The sequence below is a fragment of the Bubalus kerabau genome, chromosome 9, assembly GCF_029407905.1.
Source record: "Bubalus kerabau isolate K-KA32 ecotype Philippines breed swamp buffalo chromosome 9, PCC_UOA_SB_1v2, whole genome shotgun sequence".
In the NCBI taxonomy this organism is placed as follows: Eukaryota; Metazoa; Chordata; class Mammalia; order Artiodactyla; family Bovidae; genus Bubalus; species Bubalus kerabau.
This window is the reverse complement of record NC_073632.1, coordinates 25055928-25080185: the sequence shown is the minus strand read 5'-3', so window position 1 is coordinate 25080185 and position 24258 is coordinate 25055928. Positions and strand designations below refer to the sequence as shown.

General features: G+C 38.4%; 1 non-coding gene across 1 annotated transcript; it reads right to left on the bottom strand.

Moving 5' to 3' along the window:
• Positions 1 to 444: 444 nt before the first annotated feature.
• TRNAA-UGC (transfer RNA alanine (anticodon UGC)) lies at positions 445 to 516 on the bottom strand. Its single transcript has one exon. It is a non-coding gene; the product is annotated as a tRNA-Ala (tRNA).
• Positions 517 to 24258: the final 23742 nt, after the last annotated feature.

Here is a 24258-nt window from a genome sequence, read left to right as displayed (position 1 = left end):
GTGTGGTTTCACAGTTCACTCTTCGGCATTGGCACCAATGTGCCAAATGACCTGGAAGTAAAATCATAAGTGTACTGCAGCTTTCTGGAGCAGTGCTTTACTCAAAATCTGGTGGGATGAAGTGTTACATACAAAAAGTTTAAAAGGTTAATATTATAACAACTATGGTCCTTCTGTGGAGCATGATATTTATGGTAGCATTAAGGTTTAAGTACCGTGGATCTGGCAGCAGATGGTAAGGATGTGTCATGGTGGCTGTTTGCTCTTTTCTCCTTTTTACCATATTTTTGAGAAAGGTAATTTGGAAGTCTAGATTGAAGGGGAATGATCAAAATTTGTTTCTTTTTTATAAGAAGAGGATAATATTTGTTGTACTGCTTAGCTTCAAGGGCATTGTCGTGTTGAAAAATTTTAGCTGTGAGAGAACTGAGAGAAAAGGACAGATGGAGGTGCTAGGAATTGAACCCAGGGCCTTGTGCATGCAAAGCACATGCTCTACCACTGAGCTACACCCCCTATTTCCATAGGAGGTTGTTAAGCAGCACTTTGTAAGCAATAACAGGACTCCTGAACTGTAAGGGAAAACAAAGCAGCAAACATGGTAAGAAGAAAAATATTCTGGAGGATAATAAACAATCTTCAGGTTCAGGGAACAACACCAGTGTTTTCTATTAGATTCCTCTGCTGTCACCTAGGACTTCCCTGGTGGCTCAGACAGTAAAGCATCTATCTACAATGCAGGAGACCCGGGTTCAATCCCTGGGTTGGGAAGATCCCCTGGAGAAGGAAATGGCAATCCACTCCAGTACTATTGCCTGGAAATCCAACTGCTTCTCTTGCTATAGGCTTCTGAGGTGTTAGAATCCTACCCAGGTGTTTTGGTTACTTTTCAGAGTTTAAATATTAATTCTCTCTTGAGTACCTTCCTTTGGTTTCTTAGAGCTTCTCCTTCAACTACTACTTCCTGTCCAAGAGACAGACAGTTTCACATTTCAACTGCTGAGCCTCACCTACCAAGCTCACCTGCTAGCTAACAACAAACAAATGAAAAAACACCCCGCTAAACACTACTCTCTCAATCACTTCTGGAAAACATGCTCCAATTGCAGACTTGTCAAATCTTTGCTTCTATCATGGTCTTCCAATTAGACTTTATCTCATGAGCTGTTTTATGTCTGTACAACTTCTATCCTCTTGCTAGATCATAGCAACAAATGACCAAATTTACAAAGCAAATAGTCTAAAAAGAATCCTGTTTCCTGCATTGGCAGGTAGATTCTTTACTAGAATATATACTTGGGAAAATACAACCTGGGAAGTTGGGATATACTTGGGAAACTATATCACTTGGGAAGCCCCTATTCTCTCCTGTTCTTTTTTTTCAAACAGTCCTCCCCCCTCCCCTACACTTGGGGGATTTTCTGATTTTTGTCACCATAGTATGGTTTTGCCTTTTTAAAACTTCACAGAAATAGAACCATTAGAACATGTACTCCTTCATGCCTGGCTTCTTTGGTGTACTAAAGATTCTTACCCATTGTTCGGTTTATCAGTAATCCATTTCTTTTTTATTATTTAGAAATATTCTACTGAATTATAATCTATTTGTCTATTCACCTCTTGTGAGTAATTGAGTTTCTTTTATAGTCTTTGGATACTAGGTATGATGCTGTTATGAACATTCTTGTACAATGTTCATAGCGACAAATCTTTTCACTGAAACTGAGTAAGTAACGAGTAGTGGACTGTTTCAATCAAAAGGCAGGTGTATGTTGAATTTTATAAAGAAGGCCCAGTAGTTTTCCAAACTGGTCTGCATTTCTACACAACAATATGTGAAAGACCTATTATTCCATATCCTTGTCAATACTTAGAACTGTCATTTACACATATTTTAGAATTGCACATATTTAAGATGTAAAATTGATGTTCTGACACATGTCAACTATGATATTATCACCATGATCAAGACAATGAGCATATTCTTCATCCCACAGTTTCCTTGTGCCCTTTTGTAAGCCCACCTTGCCCCTCTCATTCCCCTCCCAACACTTGAAATTATTGATCTGCATTCTGTCACTAAGCATTAGTGTGCATCTTATAGACATTTGAACTGTAGGATCATACTGTAGGTATCGTTCTTTGTCTGGCTTTTTTCACACAACATAATTGTTCTGAGACTGGCCTATGCAGTTGCTTGTACCAATATTTTCTTCCTTCTTCTTGAGGAGAACTATCCCAGTGTATACACTACATATAAAGCACCTCTGTAAGCCCATTCACCACTGTTTCCCTTATAAATGAAACTAGCATGAGTATTCACACATAATTCTTCCTAGGATGAGGACTTTACTGTTTTTCTGTGTAAATATGTGGAAGTGGAATGACAGAGTCATATGATGTTTTATCTCTAAATTTTTAATAACAGTTTCTTACATTCCAAAGCAATTCTCCCATTTTACATTCCCACCAGAATCTTTTTCGAAATTCAATTGACAGCATATGGTTTGAGTCTATTTCTGGATACTCTATTATAGTCCACGGATCTAACTCCCCTTATTTAAGCGAGTACCACATGTTTTTAATTACTATAGTTTTAAAATAAGCCTTTTAAAAGGAGTATATAAAAGATATATGTATACCTATGGATGATTCATATTGAGATTTGACAGAAAGCAACAAAATTCTGCAAAGCAATTATCCTTCAATTAAAAGATAAATTAAAAAATAAGCCTTAAATTCATGTAGTTTAAGTTCTTCAACTTCATTCTTCTTCACAATTGTTTTGGCTACTAAAGATCCTCTGCATTTCTGTGTGAATTTACAACAGGATTGGCATGTATACAAGAAGCCTGATTATATGTTAACTAGTTTAGTTCAGTTAAGACTCTCAGTCTCGTCAGACACTTTACGATGCCACTGACTGCAGCACGCCAGGCTTCCCTGTCCATCACCAACTCTGAGAGCTCAACTCATTTTCATCGAGTTGGTGATGCCATCCAACCATGTCATTCTCTGTTGTCCCCTTCTCCTCCTGCCTTCAATCATTCCCAGCATCAGAGTCTTTTCCAGGGAGTCACTTCTTTGCATCAGGTGGCCAAAGTATTGGAGTTTCAGCTTCAGCATCAGTCCTTTCAATAAATATTCAGGTCTGATTTCCTTTAGGATTGAAAGGTTTGAACTCCTTGCAGTCCAAGGGACTCTCAAGAGTCTTCTCCAACACCACAGTTCAAAAGCATCAATTCTTTAGCGCTTAGCTTCCTTTACAGTCCAACTCTCACATCCACACATGTCTACTGGAAAAACCATAGCTTTGACTAGACGGACCTTTGTTGGCAAAGTAATGTCTTTGCCTTTTAATATGCTGTCTAGGTTGGTCATAACTTTTCTTCCAAGGAGCAAGTGTCTTTTAATTTCCTGGCTGCAGTTACCATCTGCAGTGATTTTGGAGCCCCAAAATAAAGTCTGTCATTGTTTCCATTGTTTGTCCGTATATTTGCCATGAAGTGATGGGACCGGATGTCATGATCTTAGTTTTCTGAATGTTGAGTTTTAAGCCAGATTTTTCACTCTCCTCTTTCACTTTCATCAAGAGGCTCTTTAGTTCTCTTCACTTTCTGTCATAAGGGTGGTGTCGTCTGAGGTTACTGATATTTCTCCTGGCAATCTTGATTCCAGCTTGTACTTCATCCAGCCCAGAATTTTGTATGATGTACTCTGCATGTAAGTTAAATAAGCAAGGTGACAATATACAGCCTTGGTGTACTCCTTTCTCAGTTTGGAACCAGTCTGTTGTTCCATGCGTGGTTCTAACTGTTGCTTCCTGAACTGCATAGAGATTTCTCAAGAGGCAGGTCAGGTGGTCTGGTATTCCCATCTCTTTCAGAATTTTCCAGTTTGTTGTGATCCATACAGTCAAAGGCTTTAGTGTAGTCAATGAAGCAGATGTTTTTCTGGAACTCTTATGCTTTTTCGATGACTCAATGGATGTTGGTGATTTGATCTCTGGTTTCTCTGCCTTTTCTAAATTCAATTTGAACTTCTGGAAGTTGATGTTTCACGTACTGTTGACACCTGGCTTGGAGAATTTTGAGCATTACTTGACTAGCGTGTGAGATGAGTGCAATTGTGCGGTAGTTTGAGCATTCTCTTGCATTTCCTTTCTTTGGGATTGGAATGAAAACTGACCTTTTCCAGTCCTGTGGCCACTGCTGAGTTTTCCAGATTTGCTGGCATATTGAGTGCAGCACTTTCACAGCATCATCTTTTAGGATTTGAAATAGCTCAACTGGAATTCCATCACCTCCACTAGCTTTGTTTATAGTGATGCTTCCTAAGGCCCACTGATTTCACATTCCAGGATGTCAGGCAATAGGTGAGTGATCACACCATCATGATTATCTGGGTCATGAAGATCTTTTTGTACAGTTCTTCTGTGTATTCTTGCCACTTCTTAATATCTTCTGCTTCCTTTAGGTCCTTACCATTTCTGTCCTTTATTGTTAACTAAGATTATGTTTAATTTGAGCTTCCTGGTGGTTCAGCAGTAAAGTATCTACATGCAGTGCAGAAGATGAGAGTTCAGTCCCTGGGTCAGGAAGATTCCCTGGAGAAGGGAATGGCTACCCACTCCAGTATTCTTGCCTGGAGAAGTCCATGGACAGAGGAGCCTGGTGGGCTACAATGCATGTGATTGCAAAGAGTTGGACACAACTGAGCAGACTAACACTTTCACTTCACTTTCAATGGCATGATATAAAGCATCTTTCATGTGATTGTTTGCCATCTGTGTATATTCTTTGGTGTAGTGTAAGCTTTCTTGCCCATTTTAAAGTCAGATGTGTTCTTATAGTTGAGTTTTAAGAATGCATATGTTAGGTAACAATCTTTTAGCAGATGTGTCTTTTTAAACATTTTCTCCTATTCAGTCTCTAATTTGTCTTATTCACTTGATAACAATTTTTGAACTTTGTATTTTTTTTTAATTTTGAGAGGCAATTGATCTTATGTCCTTATGGCTTAAAATTTGAGACATTTGGATATTTTCTAGGATTTTTTTTATCATGTCATCTATAAACATAGATTTACTGCATACTTTTTCTTTCCTCCTTTCTGTCCTTCCTTTCCTCCTCTCTTCCTTCTTTTCTTTATTTTTCTTCCTTCCTTCCTCTCTCCAACCATCCTTCATTCCTTCTTTTATTTTCCTTCCTTGCTTTCTTTCTTTTCTTCTTCACTGGCTAACACTGCCATACAATTTCTAATACAAATTATGAGCACAAATACACATTCTTGCCTTGAGCTTATCTTAGGTGGAAAACAGTTTTCTGTGTTAAGTATGATATTATCTGTAGGTTTCTGGTAAATATCATTTACCATGTTAAGGGAGGTCTTTTTTATTTTTAGTTTTTGTAGAATTTTTATAGATGAATGTTGGATATTATCAAATGCTCTTCCCTCACAAACTTAGATGGTAATATTTTTCTGCTAATGTGGCAAATTACATTGATTGAATATTGAGTGATAAACTAAACTTTCACTTTTGAGTCAAACCCCACTTGTAATATTATCCTTTTCTTATATTTCTGTATTTGTTTTATGAACATTTTGTTAACAATTTTTGTAGTTAGATTTTTGATCACTGAATATGGCTATAGTTTTTTGTTGTTGTTGTTGTTGTTTTTCCCTACAATATCTTTGTCTAATTTGGTGTCAGGGTTATGCTGGCATCATAGAATGAGTTGGATAGTACTGCTCTTGTTCAATGTTTTCAACAGTTTATGTAGAATTAGTAATTCTTCCTTAAATCATTGGTATAATTCACAAGTCAAATGAATCTGCAGTTTTCTTGCAGGTCATGTTCTTAATGGTAATTTAATTTATTTACAAATATAGGACTTTTAAAGTTATCTATTTCTTTATGAGTTAGCTCTGTAGCTTTCAAGAAATTAGTAAATTTCATTAACTCATCTAATTTATTGACATAAAACATTTCATAAAGTTCGTTATTATGTTTTTAACCAAAGGAGAATCTGCACTGTCATCCTGATGATTACTGATATTTGTGTCTGTCCTCTCTCTCCTGATCAGTCTTGTTAGAAGTCAATCAACTACATTGGGCTCCTCAAGAAACTAGCTTTTGGTTTCATCAAATTTCTGTTTTTTTTTTTTTTTTTTAATTCCATTCTAATTTTTATTATTTCTACTGTTTTGCTGGCTTTGGATATAATTTATACATATTTTCCAATGATGAAATGACTCTCTTTTTATCGGTTTTAACATTATAAATCTTTTTTTATTATTTTACTTTGAACTTATGTGTGCCTTGATATGGGGGTGGATTTATTCTGGGAAACATATAATTGACTTTTCCTCTCTACAATCTGATAACCTCTGCATTTTAATTGCGGGATTTAGTTTATGAATTTGATATTGTTCGGTCTCTAAGTCATGTCCAACTCTTTGCAACCCCATGAACAATAGCACACCAGGCTTCCCTGTCCTTTGCTATCTCCTGGAGCTTGTTCAAACTCATGTCCATTGAGTCAGTGATGCCATCCAACTATCTCATCCTCTGTTGCCCTCTTCTCCTCCTGCCCTCAATCTTTCCCAGCAACAGGGTCTTTCCCAACGAGTTGGCTCTTTGAATCAGGTGGCCAAAGTATTGGAGCTTCAGCTTCAGCATCAGGATTGATTTTCTTTCAGATTGACTAGTTTGATCTACATGCTGTTCAAGAGACTCTCAAGAGTCTTCCCCAGCACCACAGTTTGAAAGCATTAGTTCTTCAGTGCTCAGCCTTCTTTATGGTCCAACTCTTACATCCATATCTGACTATTGTAAAAACCATAGCTTTGACTGTATGCAACTTTGTCAGCAAAGTGATGTCTCTGCTTTTTAATACACTGTAAGAACAGACATTAATTCCAGAAATTAATCAGAAGTTAATTCAGGCTCTGGCAGTGAAGAGCACATAGCAGTGTGGGGTCCAGGGGATCTGGATTCACACAGTACCAGAAAATCATAAACATGGCCCTAGAGAATTAGTGACACAGACACCAGGTATTTGATGACTGTCCTTCTGCAGGTGGTCCATTTGGTTGGTGGCTAGTGGATGGCCCAGGGCCTGCAGTGCTAATTGTCACCAGAACAACATCAGGGGATGGAGGGTGAATGTGCTCCTGAGAGGAACAAAGCAGAAATATTGGGGACTTTAAAGTTTTAACCTAAACAAAAGAACAAGCCAGAGCAGAGAATAATGGCTTGCCACATCCAAGGAGCGGCAGCTGTGTGGGTGCAGGAGGGTCGAGAGGAACTACTCCACATTCAAGGTCAGGAGGGGCGGCTGTGAGGAGATACCCCTCGTCCAAGGTAAGGAGCAGTGGCTGCGCTTTGCTAGAGCAGCTGTGAAGAGATACCCCACGTCCAAGGTAAGAGAAACCCAAGTAAGATGGTAGGTATTGTGAGAGGGCATCAGAGCGCAGACACACTGAAACCATACTCACAGAAAACTAGTCAATCTGATCACAAGGACCACAGCCTTGTATAACTCAGTGAAACTAAGCCATGCCGTGTGGGGCTACCCAAGATGGGTGGGTCATGGTGGAGAGGTCTGACAGAATGTGGTCCACTGGAGAAGGGAATGGCAAACCACTTCAGTATTCTTGCCTTAAGAACCTCATGAACAGTATGAAAAGGCAAGAAGACTGGACACTGAAAGATGAATTCCCCAGGTGGGTAGGTGCCCAATATGCTACTGGAGATCAGTGGAGAAATAACTCCAGAATGAATGAAGTGATGGAGCCAAAGCAAAAACAATACGCAGTTGTGGATGTGATTGGTGATAGAAACAAGGTCCGATGCTATAAAGAGCAATACTGCATAGGAACCTGGAATGTCAGGTCCATGAATCAAGGCAAATTGGAAGTGGTCAAACAGGAGATGGCAAGAGTGAACGTCGGCATTCTAGGAATCAGTGAACTAAAATGGACGGAACGGGTGAATTTAACTCAGAGGACCATTATATCTACTACTGTGGGCAGGAATCCCTCAGAAGAAATGGAGTAGCCATCATGGTCAACAAAAGAGTCCAAAGTGCAGTACTTGGATGCAATCTCAAAAATGACAGAATGATCTCTGTTCATTTCCAAGGCAAACCATTCAATATCACAGTAATCCGAGCCTATGCCCCAACCAGTAATGCCGAAGAAGCTGAAGTTGAACGGTTCTATGAAGACCTAAAAGACTCTTTAGAAATAACACTCAAAAAAGATGTCCTTTTCATTATAGGGGACTGGAATGCAAAAGTAGGAAGTTAAGAAACACCTGGGGTATCAGGCAAATTTGTCCTTGGAATATGGAATGAAGCAGGGCAAAGGCTAATAGGGTTTTGCCAAGAAAATGCACTGGTCATAGCAAACACCCTCTTCCAACAACACAAAAGAAGATTCTACACATGGACATCACCAGATGGTCAACACTGAAATCAGATTGATTATATTATTTGCAGCCAGAGATGCAGAAGCTCTACAGAGTCAGACAAAACAAGACTGGGAGCTGACTGTGGCTTAGATCATGAACTCCTTATTGCCAAATTCAGACTTAAATTGAAAAGTAGGGAAAACCACTAGACCATTCAGGTATGACCTAAATCAAATCCCTTATGATTATACAGTGGAAGTGAGAAATAGATTTAAGGCACTAGATCTGATAGATAGAGTGCCTGATGAATTATGGATGGAGGTTCATGACATTGTACAGGAGACAGGGATCAAGACAATCCCCATGGAAAAGAAATGCAAAAAAAAAAAAAAAAAATGGCTGTCTGGGGAGGCCTTACGAATAGCTGTGAAACGAAGAGAAGTGAAAAGCAAAGGAGAAAAGGAAAGATATAAGCATCTGAATGCAGGGTTCCAAAGAATAGCAAGGAGAGAAAAAAGTCTTCCTCATCGATCAATGCAAAGAAATAGAGGAAAACAATAGAATGAGAAAGACTAGAGATCTCATCAAGAATATTAGAGATACCAAGGGAACATTCATGCAAAAATGGGCTCGATAAAGTACAGAAATGGTATGGACCTACCAGAAGCAAGAGATATTAAGAAGAGATGGCAAGAATACACAGAAGAACTGTACAAAAAAGATCTTCATGACCCAGATAATCACGATGGTGTGATCAATGACCTAGAGCCAGACATCCTGGAATGTGAAGTCAAGTGGGCCTTAGGAAGCATCCCTACGAACAAAGCTAGTAGAGGTGATGGAATTCCAGTTTAGCTATTTCAAATCCTGAAAAATGATGCTGTGAAACTGCTGCACTCAAGAAACCAGCAAATTTGGAAAACTCAGCAGTGGCCACAGGACTGGAAAAAGCCAGTTTTCATTCCAATCCCAAAGAAAGGCAATACCAAAAAATGCTCAAACTACCCCACAGTTGCACTCATTTCACACGCTAGTAAAGTAATGCTCAAAATTCTCCAAGCCAGGCTTCAGCAATACATGAACCATGAACTTCCACATGTTCAAGCTGATTTTTGAAAAGGCAGAGGACACAAAGATAGAATTGCCAACATCCGCTGGATCATTGAAAAAGCAAGAGAGTTCCAGGAAAACATCTATTTCTGCTTTATTGACTATGCCAAAGCCTTTGACTATGTGGATCACAATAAACTGTGGAAAATTCTGAAAGAGATGGGAATCCCAGACCACCTGATCTGCCTCTTGAGAAACCTATATGCAGATCAGGAAGCAACAGTTAGAACTGGACATGGAACAACAGACTGGTTCCAAATAGGAAAAGGAGTACATCAAGGCTGTATATTGTCACCCTGCTTATTTAACTTATATGAAGAGTAGTACATCATGAGAAACGCTTGGCTGGAAGAAGCACAAGCTGGACTCAAGATTGCTGGGAGAAATATCAATAACCTCAGATATGCAGATGACACCACCCTTATGGAAGAAAGTGAAGAGGCACTGAAAAGCCTCTTGATGAAGGTGAAAGTGGAGAGTGAAAAAGTTGGCTTAAAGCTCAACATTCAGAAAACTAAGATCATGGCATCTGGTCCCATCACGTCATGACAAATAGAAGGGGAAACAGTGGAAATAGTGTCAGACTTTATTTTGGGGGTTCCAAAATCACTGCAGATGGTGACTGCAGCCATGCAATTAAAAGACGCTTGGAAGGAAAGTTATGACCAACCTAGACAGCATATTCAAAAGCAGAGACATTACTTTGCCAGCAAAGGTCTGTCTAGTCAAGGATATGGTTTTTCCAGTGGTCATGTATGGATATGAGAGTTGGACTGTGAAGAAAGTTGAGTGCTGAAGAATTGATGCTTTTGAACTGTGGTGTTGGAGAAGACTCTTGAGAGTCCCTTAGACTGCAAGGAGATCCAACCGGTCCATCATAAAGGAGATCAGTCCTGGGCGTTCATTGGAAGGTCTGATGTTAAAGATGAAACTGCAATACTTTGGCCACCTCATGCGAAGAGTTGACTCATTGGAAAAGAGTCTGATGCTGGGAGGGGTTGAGGGCAGGCGGAGAAGGGGACGACAGAGGATGAGATGGCTGGATGGCATCACTGACTCGATGGACATGAGTCTGTGTAAACCCCGGGAGTTGGTGATGGACAGGGAGGCCTGGCGTGCTGCGATTCATGGGGTCTCAACGAGTGGGACATGACTGAGCGACTGAACTGAAGAACAGAAATCTGTCATTTTTTTTTCTACTTTTTCCACCTCTGCTTTCTCTTTTTAGCCTTCTTTTGGCTTAATTGAATGTTTTTTGTGACATAATTTTTATCCCTTTTGTTGAGTTATTAATTATTCAATGTTACTTTCAGATTTATAGCATGTATATAGTTTATATACATATATACTTTAATTTATATATTAAATATATAAATTATTATTAAAGTATTAAATATTATATAACAATATATTATAAATATTATATAATAATATTATTATAATATAATATAATTATTACTATTATATAATAATATATTAAATTATTATATATTAAATATATAAATATATATTAAATATATACATTATATATATTGGAGAAGGCAATGGCACCCCACTACATTACTCTTGCCTGGAAAATCCCATGGATGGGGGAGCCTAGTAGGCTGTAATCCATGGGGTCGCTAAGAGTCGGACACGACTGAGCGACTTCACTTTCACTTTTCACTTTCATGCATTGGAGAAGGAAATGGCAACCCACTCCAGTGTTCTTGCCTGGAGAATCCCAGGGACGGGGGAACCTGGTGGGCTGCCGTCTATGGGGTCGCACAGAGTTGGACACGACTGAAGTGACTTAGCAGCATTATATATATACATATATACATTAATTTATCACCATGTACTTTCAAGCAATATTACACCATTTCACTTAATATGTAAAAAACTTAAGACATTATGCTTTTTTTTACTAACCTTCTGGTCTTTGATCTAATCGTGCCATGTATCTAACTTCTGCATATGCAGTAAATCCCATGTTGCTTTGCTATCAAATTTCCTTAAAAGAAATGTAAATAATAAGAAAAAATTTTATATAAAAAAACATATTTTCTAGTTTCAAGCCTCTTCATTTCTTTGTCTCTATCCAAATACATATCTGGTATTATTCTCCTTCTGAATGAAGAATATGCATTAATCTATCTTATAATTCAAGTCCACCAGTCTGAGGGTACTATACTAGAAGGATAATCTCCTAGAATGTTTGGTTTTGAAAATCATGGGACTTAAGTTTGAGAAAGCATAAGAGAAAAATAGAGACTCTGCTTTTAAATGGTGATGAAAAATCTCAGATGCTACAAATCCCAGCAGAGATGTATAAATTTAGAAAAGGACCAGTGTCACACACTTGCTGATTTACACAGCGTTCCTGAGAGTCAGGAGGCATCTGGGACTCCTTCTAGGGATGGAAACACTGGTAGCAGACTTTTGGGGGATCTTGTTCTACTATGCTGATCCCATTTTTATCTACCATGCTAGCCATTTTGATATCCTCCTTTTAGCCTATGAGTGCTGAAGGCCTTCTCCACCTATTGGCTGGCTAGCATCAACTGCATGAGGCAGGACTTCATGGCAGCCATGCCAGTGGCCAGCCTTGTCTATCAGCACACCTACACTGGTTGGCTCTCCCACAACAGAAAGGTACATGCAGCTCATGTAGGGAACACCCCTGGAAAATTAAGCCCTACTGGCCAAACGGGAGAGTGCTGCTGGATCCAATAGGATGTCTCATTCATAAGGTTACTTATCCAGGTTCAGGAAGAGTTTTGTAGAAAAGCAAAAGCTAAAAAAATTAAGCACCACTATTCAAGTTTTACAAAAAATTTTAAAAGAACTCTTCTAAGTATAAAAAGAAAATGTAACTAGAAATATGAAAATTATGGAAGAAAAGTTTCATAGGTTGGTAAAGGCAAACATAAAGTAAGGGTAGTGGTGTGTGTGTGCTCAGAAGCTCAGTCATGTCAGACTTTTGCAGCCCCTGGACTGTAGCTGGCCAGACTCCCCTGTGTAATTTTCCAGGCAAAAATACTGGATTGGATTGCTGTTTCCTACTCCAGGGGATATTCCTGACCCAGGGATTGAGCCTGCCTCTCTTGTGTCTCTTGCATTAGTGAATTCTTTACCACTGCACACCTGGGAAGCCCAAAGGTAGTAGATCAACCACTTATAAAGCTACCAGGGAAGTTTAAACACAAAAGTAATAAAACCATCTCTAGCCACAATAAGTATTTAAGAGATACACATACACACAAAAGATGTAAAATGACATCAAAAACATAAAACCTAGTGTGGGGACTAAAAATGTACGGTTGTCAAAATGTGTTTGAACTTTGGAAATCATCAAATTAAAATAAACAACATATCTGTGAACCTCATGATACCCAGAAACCAATAACCTGTAATAAAGCATTATAAATACGCAAAAGAAAAAAGAAAGGGATCCAAACATAACAGAAAAGATAGTCAAGTAATAAGGGGACAGAACAAGAGAAAAAAGGAACAGAGAACTATAAAAAACAAGCAGAAAATAGTTTAAAATGACAATAAATACATGCGTGAAGAAATAGTCACTACAGTCATGTCTGACTCTTTTTGACCCTATGTACTATAGCCAGTCCTCTGTCCATGGAATTTTCCTGGCAAGAATACTGGAGTGGGTTGCCACAGCCTCCTCCAGGGTATCTTCCAAATCCAGGGATTGAACCCATGTCTCCTGAGTTTCCCATATTTCAGGTGGAGTCTTTACCACTGAGTTACCAGGGAAGCCCCTCAATAAGTACATGCTGCTAAGTCATTTCAGTCGTGTCTGACCCTGTGCAACCCCATAGACGGCAGCCCACTAGGTTCCCCCATCCCTGGGATTCTCCAGGCAAGAACACTGAAGTGGGTTGCCATTTCCTTCTCCAATGCAGGAAAGTGAAAAGTGAAAGTGAAGTCTCTCAGTCGTGTCCAACTCTTAGCCACCCCATAGACTGCAGCCTTCCAGGCTCTTCCGTCCATGGGATTTTCCAGGCAAGAGTACTGGAGTGGGGTGCCATTGCCTTCTCCCAATAAGTACATACCTATTAATAATTACTTTAAAAGTAAGTGGAATAAATTTTCCAACCAAAAGACGAAGTGGTTGAATGGATTGAAAAATAAATATATGTGCTGCCTATAAGAGATTCAGGTCAGATCTAAAGAAAAACAGCTGAAATGAGCAAGTACAGAAAAACATTCAATACAAATGCAAACAGAAAGAAACCTGGGTATGAAATGTATATATATATATATATATATATATATATATATATATATATATCTCAGACATAACTTTGTTTAAAAACAAAAACTGTAAAGGACATTACATAATGATAAAACAATCAGTTCAACAACAAGATATAACATTTGTAAGTATATATGCACCCAAGCACCTATACATATATATACAAACCAAATATTAACAAACATAAAGGGGGAAATTGACAGTAAAATAATTGTAATAGGAACTCAGATACTCCAATTAACTCAATGAACAGATCATCCAGACAGAAGATCAATAAGAAAAAACAGGTTTTGAATGACACAATAAAGCTGGTTGACCTAATATTCCACCCCTAAAGGACAGAATATAGTTTCTTTTTAAGCCCAGGAATGCTGTGATTCATGGGACCACAAAGAGTTGGACATGACTGAGCAACTGAACTGAACTGAACTGAGTATAGACTTGGTGATATAGTGGTGAGCATCAGATCAGATCAGATCAGTCGCTCAATCGTGTCCGACTCTTTGTGACCCCATGAATCGCAGCACGCCAGGCCTCCCTGTCCATCACCAACTCTCTGAGTTCACTCAGACTCACCTCCATCGAGTCTGTGATGCCATCCAGCCATCTCATCTTCTGTCGTCCCCTTCTCCTCCTGCCCCCAATCCCTCCCAGCATCAGAGTCTTTTCCAATGAGTCAACTCTTCGCATGAGGTGGCCCAAGTACTGGAGTTTCAGCTTTAGCATCATTCCTTCCAAAGAAATCCCAGGGCTGATCTCCTTCAGAATGGACTGGTTGGATCTCCTTGCAGTCCAAGGGACTCTCAAGAGTCTTCTCCAACACCACACTTCAAAAGCATCAATTCTTCAGTGCTCAGCCTTCTTCACAGTCCAACTCTCACATCCATACATGACTACAGGAAAACCATAGCCTTGACTAGACGAACCTTTGTTGGCAAAGTAATGTCTCTGCTTTTGAATATGCTATCTAGGTTGGTCATAACTTTCCTTCCAAGGAGTAAGTGTCTTTTAATTTCATGGCTGCAGTCACCATCTGCAGTGATTTTGGAGCCCAGAAAAATAAAGTCTGACACTGTTTCTACTGTTTCCCCATCTATTTCCCATGAAGTGGTGGGACCGATGCCATGGTCTTCGTTTTCTGAATGTTGAACTTTAAGCCAACTTTTTCACTCTCCACTTTCACTTTCATCAAGAGGTTTTGTAGATCCTCTTCACTTTCTGCCATAAGGGTGGTGTTATCTGCATACCTGAGGTTATGGATATTTCTCCCGGCAATCTTGATTCCAGTTTGTGTTCCTTCCAGTCCAGCATTTCTCATGATGTACTCTGCATATAAGTTAAATAAACAGGGTGACAATATACAGCCTTGACGAACTCCTTTTCTGATTTGGAACCAGTCTGTTGTTCCATGTCCTGTTCTAACTGTTGCTTCCTGACCTGCATACAAATTTCTCAAGAGGCAGATCAGGTGGTTTGGGATTCCCATCTCTTTCAGAACTTTCCACAGTTTATTGTGATCCATACAGTCAAAGGCTTTGGCATAGTCAGTAAAGCAGAAATAGATGTTTTTCTGGAATTCTCTTGCTTTTTCTATGATCCAGCAGATGTTGGCAATTTGATCTCTGGTTCCTCTGCCTTTTCTAAAACCAGCTTGAACATCAGGAAGTTCACGGTTCACATATTGCTGAAGCCTGGCTAGGAGAATTTTGAGCATTACTTTACTAGCGTGTGAGATGAGTACAATTGTGCGGTAGTTTGAGCATTCTTTGGCATTGCCTTTCTTTGGGATTGGAATGAAAACTGACGTTTTCCAGTTGCTGCCTTCAAAGTGCATATGCAAAAACCTCTAGGATAGAACACATGCTAGGCCACTAAGAAGTCTCAATCATTTTAAGAAAACTGAAATTATACCAACATATTTTCTAATAAAATAAGGTATAAGACTATAATAAGAAACTGCTAAAAAAAATACAACATGCAACTAAACTACCAATGGATTACTGAAGAAATCAAAGAAAAAAATTTTTTTAAAAACCAGAATATAAATGAAAATGGAAACACAACATGACAATATTTATGATTCAGCAAAACCAGTTATAAGAGGGACATTTGTAGCAATAAAGAGTACTTTAGGAAACAAGAAAAATGTTGAATAAACAATCTAAACTCTCACCAAAAGGGACTAAAAAAGAACAAGCAAAACCAGGTCTAGTACAAAGAAACTAATAATAAAGATCAGAGAAGAAATGAATAAAATAGAAACTAAAAGAAGAAAAGATTAATGACAGCAAGAGTTGGTGTTTTGAAAAGGAAAAAAAAATTGATAAACTTTTAGTCAGACTCATCATAAAAAGAAGGGAAGGCCCAAAGCAACACAATCAGAAATGGAAGAGGAGGAGTTAGGAGCAAGAACACAGAAAAACAAAGGATCAAAGCAATTACTGCAAACAACGGTTTGACCACAAGTTGAAAACCTAGAAAAACTGCATAAATGCCTAGAAATGAACAATATGCCAAGAATGAATCAGGAAGAAATAGAAAAATCAATAACCAGTGATGAAACTGAGTCAGTAATCAAAAACGCGCCCAGCAAACAAAGTCCATGACCAGAGTGAATTCTACCAAATATTTAAAGAAGAGTTAACAATTTTCAAACTAATAAAAAAATTAAAGGGAATGAATGTCTCCTAACTCATCTGTGAGGCCAGCATCACCCTGATACCAAAATAAAACAAAGACACCATAGGAAAAGAAAATTCCAGGCCAATATCACTGATGAACATACTTGCAAAAATCTTAAACAGAATACTAGAACACCAAGTTCAACAATACATTAAAAAATCCAAACATCATGACCAAGGGAGCTTATCCCAGGAATGCAAAGATGGTTCAATAACTGCAAATAAATTAACATGAATCACCAACGTAATGCAGAATAAAAATCTTGTGATCACAATAGATACAGACAAATCATTTGACAAAAGCCACTTGAGATAAAAGCTCTCAACAAAGTGGGTATAGAGGAAATATACCTCAACATAAAAGTCCATACATGACAACACATAGCAAATATAATATTCAATGGTGATAAACTACAAGCATTTCCTCTAAGATTGATAATGAGTAAAAGATTCTCACTATCGTTTCTTTTGTTCAAGATAGTATTGAAAGTCCTATTCAGTACAATCAGACAAGAAAAATAAAAGGAATCAAAACTGGGAAAGAAGAAGCAAAACTGTTACTCTCTACAAATGATGTGATACTACATTTAGAAAATCTGAAGTTTCCACCAAAAACCTATTGCAACGAATAAATGATTTCAGTAAAGTTGCAGGATACATAGTTAATGTACATAAATCTGTTATTTCTATACAGTAGCAATATATTATAGAAAAGAGAAATTAAGAAAATGATGTCATTGATAATTGCATCAAAAAGTTAAAATATCTAGTAATAAATCTAGGAAGTGAAAAGAAGTGAAAAGGAAGTGAAAAACTCTTATCCTGAAAACTCTAAGATATTGATGAAAGAAGCTGAAGACAACACAAATATAGATAATACTGTACTCATGGACTGACTATTCTATCCAAGGCAATCTATAGACTGAATGCAATCTCTATCAAACAATGGCATTTTTCACAGATTTAGAAAAAAAAAATGATACTAAAATGTGTATGGAATGACAATAAAACCCAATTAACCAAAGCAGTCTTGAGAAAGAAGAGCAAAGCTGGAGGTATCATGCTCCCTGACTTAAAATGTACTACTAAGCAACAGTAATCAATATAGTGTGCTGCTGCTGCTGCTGCTAAGTCACCTCAGTCATGTCCGACTCTGTGCGACCCCATAGATGGCAGCCCACCAGGCTCCGCCATCCCTGGGATTCTCCAGGCAAGAACACTGGAGTGGGTTGCCATTTCCTTCTCCAGTGCATGGAAGTGAAAGTGAAAGTGAAGTCGCTCAGTCCTGTCCGACTCTAGCGACCCCATGGACTGCAGCCTACCAGGCTCCTCCATCCATGGGATTTTCTAGGCAAGAGTACTGGAGTGGGTTGCCATTGCCTTCTCCGAATATAGTGTGCTACTGGGACAAAATCAAACACATAGATCAAAGAACAGAATAGAGAGCCCAGCAATAAACCCATATTTATGTAGTCAATTAATATATGAAAAAAGAGGCAAAAATATTCAATGGATGAGACAGCTTCTTCAATAAATGGTGTTGGGAATACTGGAGAGCTACATGCAAAACAAACACACTAAATACAAAATAAATTCAAAATGGATTAAAGACTTAAATATAAAGCCTAAAACCATAAGATTCCTAAAAGAAAACATGGGCTAGTAAGCATTTTGATATCAATCTTAGCAATATATTTTTGATCTGTCTCCTCAGGCAAAGGAAACAACACAAAAATAGACAAGTGGGACCCAATTAAGCCTAAAATCTGCTGTACAGCAAAGAAAACCATCAACAAAAAAGAAAAGACATCCTACTGTATGGGAGAAAATATTTTCCAATGGTATGACAGATAAAGGGTTAATATGCAAAATATACATAATATACATATTATATAATATATAATATATTATAATATTATAATACAATATAAAAAATAAAACCAATCTTGTTGTAAAATAGCCAGAAAACGTCAATAAATATTTTTCCAAATAAAACATAGAGAAGACCATTAAACACATGAAATGATGCTCAGTCATCAGTTCAATAGCTCAGTTGTATCTGACTCTTGGTGACCCCAGGGACTGCAGCATGCCTGGCTTCCCTGTCCATCACCAACTCCTGGAGCTTGCTCAAACTCATGTCCATTGAGTTGGTGATGCCATTCAACCATCTCATCCTCTGTTATCCCATTCTCCTCCATCATCATTATCAGGGAAATACGAATCAAACCAATGAGATATGACCACAAACCTATCTGAATGGCTATCATCAAAAAGGCAAGGAATAACAAATGTTGGCAAAGCTGAGGAGATAAAGGAACCTCCCTGCACTGTTGCAAATTAATGTAGCCACTGGAAAATGATATGGAAAATCCTCAATAAATTAAAAATAGAACCATGATACAATTTATCTGAGTATTAACTGAGACAAAGCAAACAAAAAATGATTTGAAAGGCTATATGTGTTCCTATATTCACTGCAGCATTATTTACAACAACCAAGATATGGAAGCTTCTTAAGTGTCTTTTGACAGATGAATGGATAAAACATTGGTATATACATATGTATCTGTTGCTGTTGTTGTTTAGTTACTAGGCTAAGTTGTGTTCAACTCTTTGCAACCCCATGGACTGTACCCCATAGGTTCCTCTGTCCATGGGATTTCCCAGGTAAGAATACTGGAGTGGGTTGCCATTTCCTTCTTCAGGCTATCTTCCTGACCCAAGGGTTGAACCTGTGTCTCCTTCTTGGCAGGCAGATTCTTTACCACTGAGCCATCTGGGAAGCTCATATATATGTATCAGTTCAGTTCAGTTGCTCAGTCGTGTCCGACTCTTTGAGACCCCATGAATCGCAGCACGCTAGGCCTCCCTGTCCATCACCAACTCCCGGAGTTCACTCAGACTCACGTTCATCGAGTCAGTGATGCCATCCAGCCATCTTGCTATCAAATTGCCAACTTCCGTTGGATCATAGAAAAAGCAAGAGAATTCCAGAAAAACATCTACTTCTGCTTCATTGATTATACTAAAGTCTTTAACTTTGTGGATCACAACAAACTGGAAATTTTTTGAAGAGATGGGAATACCAGACCACCTTACCTTCTTGCCGCCTTAGAAATCTGTATGCAGGTCAAGAAGTAATAGTTAGAACTGGACATGGAACAACAGAGTGGTTCCAAATTGGGAAAGGAGTGTGTCAAGAGTATGTATTGTCACCCTGCTTATTTAACTTATATGCAGAATATACCATGGGAAATGCTGGGCTGGATGAAGCACAAACTGGAATTAAGACTGCTGGGAGAAATATCAGTAACCTCAGATACATAGATGACACCACTCTTATGGCAGACAGTGAAGAGGAACTAAAGAGTCTATTGATGAAGGTGAAAGAGGAGAGTGAAAAGTTGATTTAAAACTCAACATTCAAAAACGAAGATCATGGCATCTGGTCCCATCACTTCATGGCTTATAGATGGGGCAACAATGGAAACAATGACAGACTTTGTTTGCTTGGGCTCCCAAATCATGGTGGACAGTGACTGCAGCCATGAAATTAAAAAGTGCTTACTCTTTGAAAGAAAAGCTATGACAAATTGAGAAACTGTATTAAAAAAAACAGAGACATTACTTTGCCGACAAAGGTCCGTCTAGTCAAAGCTGTGGTTTTTCCAGTAGTCATGTGTAGATGTGAGAGTTTGACCATAAAGAAGACTGAGCACTGAAGAATTGATGCTTTTGAACTTTGGTTTTGGAGAAGGCCCTTGAGAGACCCTTGGACTGCAAGGAAATCAAACCAGTGAATCCTAAAGGAAATCAAACCTGAATATTCATTGGAAGGACTGATACTGAAGCTGCAATACTTTGCCCACCTGATGCGAAGAGCTGACTCATTTGAAAAGATGCTGATGCTGGGAAATATTGAAGGCAGGAGGAAGAGTGGATGACAGAATATGAGATGGTTGGATGGCATCACCAACTCAATGGACCTAAGTTTGAGCAAGCTCTAGGAGATGGTGCAGGGCTAGGAATCCTGGCATGCTGCAATCATGGGGTCACAAAGAGTTGAACATGACTGAGTGACTGACCAGCAACAACTATAAAATATATATAATGAAATATTACTTAGCCATAAAAATGAATAATACCTTGTCATTTGCTACAATAAGGATAGATCTAGAATGTATCATGCTAAACAAATGTATCAGATAGAGAAGACAAAGACCATATTATTAACATCTCACTATATGTGGAATCTGAAAAGCAAAAAAAAAAAGAAAGAAAGAAGGAAACAAAATGGAAACAGAGAAGGAAAGGAAGCTTGACAGATGGGACTGGGGTAGGGAGTGGTGAATGAAGTAGATGAAGGAGATTAACAGATACATATATCCAGGTATAAAGTAAATAAGTCACAAGGATGTAATATACAGCATAAGGAGTATAGTCAATAGTATTGTAATAACTTTGTATGGGAACTGATGACTTACCATGATAATCTGATAATCAATTCATAATGTGTTTAAATGTTTAATCACTATGCTGTACACATGAAATGAACATATATTGTACATTAACTGCATTGCAATTTTAAAGAGTGTGAGATATCTACCATACCCCTCTAATATGTGAAATCTGAACCCCAAACGTTGTCTCCTTAGTTGACGCAATAGGTAGTGATACTTCTGCTAAGCTCTTTGAGATTTTCGGTTGTTTTCTTCTTGGGCTAAGTTCAGTTTCCTTCTTACATGCACATTTCAAGAATCAGGCAAAGATTTAAGAAAATTTATACACAGATTTTGGGCTCTCCTCTCAGTAGATCTTGCTTTCTGTGTTTTTTCCCTTCAATTTCCTGCCCCTCTGGCAGCTCAAAACATTTTAACATATGTTTTCTTGGGCCAATAAGACTGCTGTTGTTGGCTGAAGTTTATGTCTCATGCTATATTAACTGAGGAGTCTCGTTAAGAATAAATAATGCAGGTCAAGCTTGAATATTCACATGATTTTCTTCTTTCAACTGTGGATTCCCCTCAGTTTTTCCATTTTTGACCAGCTACCATGAAATGAGGAAATCTGAAGGCCAAAATCATCTAATAATCTATGAATATTATGAAAGGAAAGAATTTCCAATAGAATGAGAGATAAAGTTTTACTTCACTATCTGTCACATTGTGTTTGAGGTGAAATATCTGGATATTTATCAGTGCTGACTATGAATTACGGAGAAGGCAATGGCTCCCCACTCCAGTACTCCTGCCTGGAAAATCCCATGGACGGAGGAGCGTGGTAGGCTGCAGTCTATGGGGTCTCTGAGGGTCGGACATGACTGAGCAACTTCACTTTCACTTTCCACTTTCATGCATTGGAGAAGGAAATGGCCACCCACTCCAGTGTTCTTGCCTGGAGAATCTCAGGGACTGCGGAGCCTGGTGGGCTGCCGTCTATGGGGTCACACACAGTCGGACACGACTGAAGTGACTTAGCAGCAGCAGACTATGAATTAAGTGATGTTAAAGAAATAAAGCATGCATTCCTTTTGCTTTGTTCTGTCTCTCAAAATACTCTGAATTCTACTTACAAGAAGTTAGAATTTCCCCAATATCTACCAGTAAACAAAATAGAAAGTAAAGTGACAATAAAGGTACAAAAATAATTATATTTTCATTTAAGGAATACTCTTTATCTTTTTTGTAAGCAAAAGCAACAGATTCCAAGCACGTTTAATTTAAATGATCTTCTTTTTAGATATTCATTTCTTTATGAATGGCTGCTACACTCTGTTACTTTCAAGGCAAATAGCCTAAACACAAATGCATAAACCTTTATGTCCTGTTCATAGCATATGGTATTTTCCTTAGTCTTGTTTTTCTTTCTTCCCTTTCCTTCCCCCCACCCTCACATAGTCACAGAGATACAGTATAAGACAGGGTTTGAATATGCAAAGGAAAATATTAATTTTATCAAAGAGAAATTCAAGGGCTTTTATGGCTCGAATCAATCACTATGGTCTCCTGTTGATGTCTGAGCCTGAAAAAGAAACTAGATAATATGTAGGACACAATGTAAGAAAATGGGGATTAGGTAGGACAGCATGTGAGACACCATTTCTGTGTCTCTGTCAGGACTGGGGACTACAAAATAAATGATATTGGGGTGAGTTCAATGCTGTTCTCAGTCAACTGTTTCCAAAAGGAAAATTTTTAAAAGAAAAAAATAAACAAAGAAATCAAAAGAGCAAAATAATCTCCTTCTAGAAAACTCTTGTCAAAGAAAACATACCTCTAACTATATTCCTTTAATCAATTACTGAAAAAGAACAATCTGTGTGCCAACAAAGATTTAATGCAGAATACAGCCACAAATACTGCCTACTGTATAAACAAGTATACCTTCCAATGAGGGTTTTCAGAGAACCTCACTTTCTGCCCCCTCTGAAGGACAGCAGATAAGAAGGAAAGGTCATGCTCTCCTTTTGAAGAAATATCTGCTCTCTTGCTACAGTAGGAAGGACTATTAAAATAAATTTATCTCATAGGGAGGTATAAGAACCAAGTTTAATCAAATATTTGCATTTAACCATTTTCCTCTCTCTCTTTTAAGGATGATTTTTGGAGACCAGAGAAAGGGAAACTTCTTTAAAAAAAAACATTTTTTTATAAACAAGTTAGCATCTTTGTTCAACACATTTTATTATAACTCACATTTGTTTAGTACGAGGTTAGCCATCTTAGTGGGCTTCCCAGGTGGTGTTAATAGTAGAGAAGCCACCTGCCAATGCAGGAGACATGAGACGCAGGTTTGATCCCTGGGTCAGGAAGATCCCCTGGAGGAGGGCATGGCAATCTACTTCAGTATTCTTATTTGGAGGAGCCCATGGACAGAGGAGCCTGGCAGGCTACAGTGCATAGCACAGAGTTGGACACGACAGACGTAACCTAGCATGCATGCATGTGTGCAGCCATCTTAGTGGCCGTAAAGATAAATAAAGCACAATCATTCCCCTCAAGCTAAATGTGGTACCAGCTATAATGCAAGCCATATTATTTTAGGTGCGATAAGAAATATCTTTATAAGATTCTGTGCATGTTGTAGAAGGAGAGCTTAATTTTGGTTGGGAATCTAGAAGAAAATTTGTCAAGGATGCAGCTTTTGGGATTAAACTGTATGGGATATTAGATTCGGTTCACAGGACAAGAAGAGAAAGATCAAGTTACAGGGGCCGAAGGATGACAGGTATATTCAGAAAGCAGCAAGAGAACTGGTCTTGCAAAGAAGCAGGCACATAAGTTAAAGGAGATTTCCAGTAGAGGCTTTAGTAGTGCTCACCTCAAAATTGCTTTAACATGATGTCCCAGCCCCCAAACAGATTCAGCTCCACAACACATTGACTGAAACACAAAATTAAGTGAAGATTTACAAGGGAAGGTGAGGAAGAGGGTTTCCCATCATGCAAATCAGAGAATGAGTCAAATATCCCAATGATGATTCTGTGTTTCACAACAGTTCTTCTCCACTTATTGCTACTACCTCATCTCTGCCACACTCTTAACTCCCTTTGGATCAAGTTTCCAACAAGCCAGACAGTTTCTTCATTATTCTAGGCCCTTGGTGACTTATTTTTCCACTTGAATTTCCTGTAGCTAAGCTAAACCATGGGACCCCATTATGCTCAGGCTGGCATGACCATTGCAGAAAGAGTAGAGCACAGTGACTTTATTTAATGGATACAAGGATGGGTCAGCTTTGTTTATTTTATTGCTTTGCTTATTTAATAATCTGCCCAACAGCAGATTGGC